Source organism: Labrus bergylta, chromosome 12 (assembly GCF_963930695.1).
Source record: "Labrus bergylta chromosome 12, fLabBer1.1, whole genome shotgun sequence".
Lineage (NCBI taxonomy): Eukaryota > Metazoa > Chordata > Actinopteri > Labriformes > Labridae > Labrus > Labrus bergylta.
Window position 1 is genome coordinate 20,079,615 of NC_089206.1, and position 7,500 is coordinate 20,087,114.

Sequence of the window (7,500 nt, forward strand, 5' to 3'; positions counted from 1 at the left end):
ACACACACACACACACACACACACACACACACACACACACACATTACAGCACTACTTCTTCAGAAAATACCTAAAAGCAGGACTAAACATCCATACTGGGCTCCTCTGTGCAGCTGTAAAGAAGATTAAATATAAATCTATCAGCAGGGTCGGTTTAGAGTTTAAAGATGTTTTTGGATCCAAAACTTAAAAGTCAAGCAGACCCATGATCTCTGTTTTCCCCTCGAGGTAAATACCCTAAAGACATGACTCCAAAAAGGAGAACTTCCAAAGGTGTTATGATCTCTGGGTCAGAGTGTTTTTTTATCGGTTGATATGTTTAAATCAGCCTCCAACAACCCCACACTCACATCAGCTTAGAGGCAGGACGATGTTCTTACATCTCCACAGTGATGGATTTTAATCATTTCAACTCAACATATGAGACACCAACAAAAAACATCTCTACTCTGTGAACTTAGTCCGACCATGAAGATAATGTCCCCTGTCTTCTATGACAGCTACTTTCAGTATATTTTTGACCCTAACTGCACCAAACCTACCAGTAAGGTTTTTTGTTGACAACCTAACAATGTTTTGAAAAGAAGAAATAATGTCTTTAGCCCTGATCAGCAGCTCCGCTCCTCACAGTGACTCAGGGACATAAAAACAGAGATCTGAGTCAGTAAAGAATCTGGACACCGTCTGGACTCAAGCCAGATGAGGAGGTCACCTATCAGCTCATCAGGGACACTCACTATCAGTCCTGGTCCCTGTGTTTGATCTGGACCTCCTCCAGCAGACGTTGCTGTGTCTGAGCCCAGCATGACGATGGGAAACAAAAGACTACAAGTTCAACCTAAATAGTCTAATGTGTGCCAATACCAACGTAAATGTGTGGACACATTTTACTGAGCTGTGTTTCCTCTGCTGTCTTTACACTAAATATGGACAGAAATGATCACCATTGAAATGCTCAACTGAAACTGACAACCAAACCCTCACACCTCCTCACACCTCCTCACATCTCCTCACACCTCCTCACACCCCATCACACCCTCATGGAGCTCCGCTTCTACTGACCACCGTGACTGAAGAACCAGGGTGTGGTGGCAAACACCCAGAGCAACAGAGTTACAGAGCAACTCTGAAAACGGAAGTGTGTGTGGGAGGTTCATGTTGTGTGTGTGCGTGTGTGTGTTATAAAGTTCCCATGTCAGGGTCAGTTCAAAGTAAGACACACAGAACCAGAGAGTGGCTGCAGACGAGCATAGAGATAGAGAAAGAGGTGGAGGAGGAGATAGAGACGTTCACAGATGTCGTCATCTGTAAAGCTTTTGCAACAATAGACTTCTTACTCTTTGTTATGTAAGAAAATAAACAAGGGATAGGGGTGATGGGATAAGATGCAGCTAGAAGGATAGGGACAAACAGAGGGGAGGGGGGGAGGGGGGGAGGGGGGGGTGGTGGTACATAGCAGCACCAATAATCCAGAGTAACCTACAAGACAGGAGAGGTCAGGAGCACCCAGCAAAATATGTGGTTATAACTAAGATTTACAGACAGCGACATACAATAATGTGATGTGAATGCACGGAGACAGAGGGAGAGAGAGAGAGAGAGAGAGAGAGAGAGAGAGAAAGAGAGCTCTACCTCCCATGGTACATTTAGAGACCGTAGGTACCACGAGCAGGCCTGATAACTGAAGGCTCTACCTCCCATGGTACATTTAGAGACCGTAGGTACCACGAGCAGGCCTGATAACTAAAGGCTCTACCTCCCATAGTACATTTAGAGACTGTACCACGAGCAGGCCTGATAACTGAAAGCTCTACCTCTGATGTAGAGTTAGAGATACATGATTCTCTGAGTGCAGTTGTGCTGCAGGCTCTCTGTTTACATTTCTCTCATTCTCTGTGAGTTTGTCTCTGAAACACTTCAGCTTCCTGGTTACCAAACAACACACCTCATAGCAGAGTATGTGTGTGTGTGTGTGTGTGTGTGTGTGTGTGTGTGTGTGTGTGTGTGTGTGTGTGGGGGGGGGGGGTTGTGTGTTTTTTTTTAAAGATCTTAAGATAAGAAAAGTTTAAATTGAAATAGAAATAACTTTGAATCAAATTGAATATACTTGAGGCATTATTTCTTCAGCCCGGTCTGTTTCCGTCCTTTTGTTTTCAGGTTGAACCCTCACAGCTTCCAGGTCTGCGGTCCTGAGTCGTGTCTTTACAGAGTCCTGTCTCAAGTTATTCTAATCTCTAATCCTTTAACATGTTTAAATAAATCAAATCATCATTACATCCTAAAGGAAAACGTTGGTCTTCTCTGTGAGACACGAGGTGTGTGTACATCTGATTATTTAAAAGGCCTTTAACGAGAGGAGGCCATCTTTGGTCACATTTATGGAATAGACTTTGAGAGCCTCAGAGAACATGTGTTTAGAAGTGGATGCTGTGTATCCCTCTAATGTCATCATTCACCATGTGAGGAGTCAGTCTCTGCAGAATGAAGGATGGCACACTGTTGCTGTCAGATTGTGTAAGGGTGGAATTTATGCTGAGTGTGCATGTGGTGCCAGTACGGATAATCAAGAAGTGAAAATGAAGCGTTACCATAGAGACGAGGTAGAGGAAAGCAAAACAACTGAGTCTGACTCACTCTTTATCATTTGTTATGTTTCATTTACTCTCCATCCCTGAAGAATACATCGCACAAAAACCTCCACGGTGTGGCCTCAGGTATCACAGAGTCCTCTCAGAGTCCTCCACAGAGTCCTGTGTGTGTGTGTGTGTGTGTGTGTGTGTGTGTGTGTGTGTGTGTGTGTGTGTGTGTGTGTGTGTGTGTGTGTGTGTGTGTGTGTGTGTGTGTGTGTGTGTGTGTGTGCAGGTTGTGTTTCTGCACGTCTGTGTGTCAGACTCAACTGCTTCAGTAATGAGATCATATGATGTCATGCAGTTCATGCAGGAGCAGCCTTCCTGTGTGTATGTGTGTGTGAGATATCAGGCCTCAAAGGAAACAGTCCTTTTAGTTAATCTAATAAGGAACATTTTCACAGTGTAACTCTATAAAGGTCATTTTTAACTGTATTCTCTGTTTCAGTCTTCCATCCACTTTTCAGCAGGTAAAAGACTCAAATCAGATAAGCCATAAAAAATGTCCCTCCTGAATCAGTTATGTTTTATAGGTCCTGTAAACATGGTTATCTCTGCTGTAAAGTTGGAGATTTTAACATGAGGTTCTATGGGGACTGACTCACTGCAGGAGACAGACTCTAGTGGACACTGGAGGAACTGCAGCTGTAAAGTTGGGCATTTTAACATGGGGCTCTATGGGGACTGATTCACTGCAGGAGACAGACTCTAGTGGACACTGGAGGAACTGCAGGTTATTTTTGATTGTTAGATATGATGTCAAATTTCTAATGCTTTACAGACAAAGTGATTCTAACAGAGATACAGAGAGCCTCTGATTAAAGTACACAATCTTAGCAATACCTGGTGTACCATTAAAGTAAGACAGGGGGCGCTAAAACCAACACAAAAAGAAACTCTATAACTTAAACTTGCAATGTGACAACAGCAATATTGAGTGCTGTCTGCCAGTCTCACAATGGAAGCTGCTCGTGTGGATTAAAGATGAGAAGAAGAGGAGGTTAGGTGACACGGTTCCGGTATCAAGTCAAAAACACAATCAGAGGGTCAAACAGAAAACAGGAAACATTTTTTCAGACATCCTGCTCTTTCCCTCTTTCTCTGAGCAAGTTTCTGATTTCAGCGACCCCCACAAGACACACACACACACACACACACAAACACACACACACACACACACACACACAAACACACACACACACACACACACACACATACTTCTCTATGCATCCTGCAGCAACATGCACACACACGCAGTCACACGAGGAATGCATCATTCTCAAACACTCTCAGCCGTTTGTCCACGATGACATCATTATTTGTTATTTAACATCTGTTTCCAGTGAATCCGCTCCAGATGCAGGTGAGGAAGACGCCTGTCACCTTACATCTTGTCACACACACACACACACACACACACACACACACACACACACACACACACACACACACACACACACACACACACATATATATACCCACACCATTCACACGTCAGTAAGGAGTCAGTGAGCTGACAGGTCATGATGATGTCACTGGGATACAAAACTCTGTCTGACCCCGGGTGTGTATGTTTGTGTGTATGTTTGTGTGTGTGTGTGTGTGTGTGTGTGTATGTATGTGTGTTTAGCACATATAACAGAGATTTAACAGATGTACATTTTATGCACACTTGAAAGCAACAACGGGACTCTGGAGGCTTGGCAGAAGAAAACTAGATTAGAACTAGAACTAGAGGAGAACAGAGGGAGGGGGGGAGATCAGTCATTCATAGCAGCTCTCTCTCCACATTCCTCCCCCCTTATATGGACAAAACTGCTGGAGCACATCTCTCCATGTACCATGCACATACACACAGACACACAGACACACACACACACACACAGACACACACACACACACACACACACACACACACACACACACACACACACACACACTTCAAACGGCTCGGGTTGTTCATCCTTTCAGCCTCTGACCCACATTAAACTGATGTTTCCTCGCCCCACAATCCTCTCTGATGAGAGAAGAAAGCTCAAAAAGCCCCCCCCCCTTACAACTCAAGGCAAAGACTCTGATATCTGCAGTCCATCTCTCCCCCGTTTATTTGCTTTGCACATTTCCTGGCTCGGTTCATCGCCGTTCTCAAGTCTGAGACCTGAGAGAGGCCTGCAGGTCACGAGGAACTCCTGCTGTGCTCGCTGCGTTATGACTCTGCTGAAGTCAAACTAAAGTGGACACATTGTGCACAGCACTGTCCGTCCTGATATCTCAGTGCAGGTGATAGCAGGAAACATCATCTTGACAGCAAATGAGAGGATTCAGCGTACACAAGAGGCTGAATTCTTCTTTTTATTTCAATACACACTCAAACAAACATCGCCTGCATGGCTTCTTCAGGTTTAATTTGGAAACCTGTTTGGAGGCCACAGCAGTGAAAAGAGAATCCCGGGGCACCAAATATTCAGTCAAACAATCTCCTGCAATGTGTCCGAACATTTCCAAACGTTGCCAAAGGAGTTAACCTGCCATGTTTGATGGCTTCATTCTTCATCTACACACCTGTCACATGTGTTTCTGATGCTATCCATCAGTTCAATAACCCAGAGTGTATCGTTCTAACACACGAGGTATCGATGACCTTAGTGCTCGCTCTGGCAAAGAGAAGTGTAGAAACACGACGAGGGACTGGTGGAGGCTTGGGTTTTGGGGGGTTGCAGGGCGACCAAAGGAGAGTGAGAGAGGAGGCGAAGATAGACCGCCAGAGGACGAGAGAGAGAGAGAGAGGATACCTTAAAAGGCTGTGTTTGTAGACGGAGCGGGGAGTCAGAGTGTTTAAATGTCCGCCTGCTTGTGTATAATGTTCAAACATACATGAACAAACATGAGGGGAGGGGGGGTACACGTCAGAGAGAGAGAGACCACCCTCCTCTCAGCTTCACTTACATCACTGTCCTGTCTGAGGAGCTCTGTGTGTGTGTGTGTGTGTGTGTGTGTGTGTGTGTGTGTGTGTGTTTGTGTGTGTGTTTGTGTGTGTGTTATGTGCAACCAGTAGCTACTAGCAGTGGATTCCTGCAGTCTGATTCATGGAGTTCAGTCGGGTTTCCTTTTAAAGACTGTGAATACTAAACACCTCTGTGTCACTGAAGCCATCGACTTCAGCTCCTCCACTTTTACTGAACGTGACTCGATAACGAGAGGATGTGATGACTACACGCCTCAGACCCATGAACCCGTGACCCGACAGGAAGTGGGGATCTGGAGCAGGTCCAGGTTTCTCCTCCAATCAGAGAAGTTCCTTGATCGTCTCTCCACACCTCGATGTCCAAATCAGAGCAGATTTGAAGTGTTTGTTTAATCTCCCCCTCGGGCATTTATTCTGCTGCTGCTCAGAACTGATACTCTCCAAATTCCCCCCAAAAGAGTCCAAGCACCAAAGACCTTCTGTAAAAACTCATAATAATCCTCTTCTTTATTCTCTTGTCTCTCCTGATTGAAGTGAAGCTTCAGCTGATGGATCTTCTTTTCATTTGAAGCATTGGCGTGTGTTTCAGTCTAACTGAAGTAAACTCAACCACGTTCATATAAACATCATGTGACCATGAGAGACGTGAAGAGGAGACTGTCGGTGCTGCAGGTGTGTGTGTGTGTGTGTGTGTGTGTGTGTGTGTGTGTGTACTCCAGACCAGGTGTGTTTCTGTTTAGTCACCTTTCTTTGCCTTCAGCTCTGACCAGCTGGTTTAACGATGGCTCAAAAACACACACACACACACACACACACACACACACACACACACACACACACACACACACACACACACACACACACAAACACACACATTTGGCATGTGATACAATGATGTCATCATAGGCTGGTTAACAGACCACCACATGACGTTTTGCCTGATTACCTCTCAGTCTGTTCAGTGTGGGAAAATACAGCATGAAACACACACTTTACACCAGATCACACACACACACACATACACACACACTCTCAGACACCCAAAATACATAGGGCTTTCCCAAAATAAAACCCTGCAACCCTGTGTGTGTGTGTGTGTGTATGTGCGTCCCTGTGTGTGTGTCTCAGTGTGTGTGTGTGTGTGTGTGTGTGTGTGTGTGTGTGTGTGTGTGTGTGTGTGTGTGTGTGTGTGTGTGTGTGTGTGTATGTGTGTCTCGGTGTGTGTGTGTGTGTGTGTGTGTGTGTCTCACCTGTGCAGGTGAGGGAGGTCTGAAGTGCAGGTATGCGCTGTGATGACACTCGTTCTGCAGTTTGTCTGGAGGTTAAATGTCTCCGTCATCATGTAGAGGTAAACCCCTCAGGTCACGCTCAGAGCCAGATTCTCTAAAACCCCACAAACAGATGAGCCGCTCCTGAGGCTGGCACACACTCGGTGATGTCTAAATGAAAGCTGTTTGTTTGCACTTCCTGACGTTGTTTCCTCCTCGCTAGATCCTTGCTTGTGTTGTTCTTTATACTCTGATGTTCTGTGGATAAAAGAGTCTGAGCTGGTGGTGATTCTAGAGACTGTTGGGGCCCTCCGAGTGCAACCAGCGTTCAGCAGGGCAACAAGAGTGAGTTCTGTCAGATGGGAACCCCTAGGGAGGTTTCTTACATTACCAGACCCCAAGCAGTTTCCCGCTTGTTGACTAACAGCTTCTCTCCGAGCTCATCATAAAGCTCCATAAAGAAGGGTCACATGTTGAGACTGTCTGACTTTAGATCTCTGTGTGTCGGGTCATTATTTCTGTTTCTTCTTCTCCTGTTGGTCTGTGTTACACATCCTCCTCCCTCAGCTGGTCATAAACACTGCGCCGCATGTTACACATGACTAAATATGGACTGTGATCCTTTAAAGACGTTTTTCCA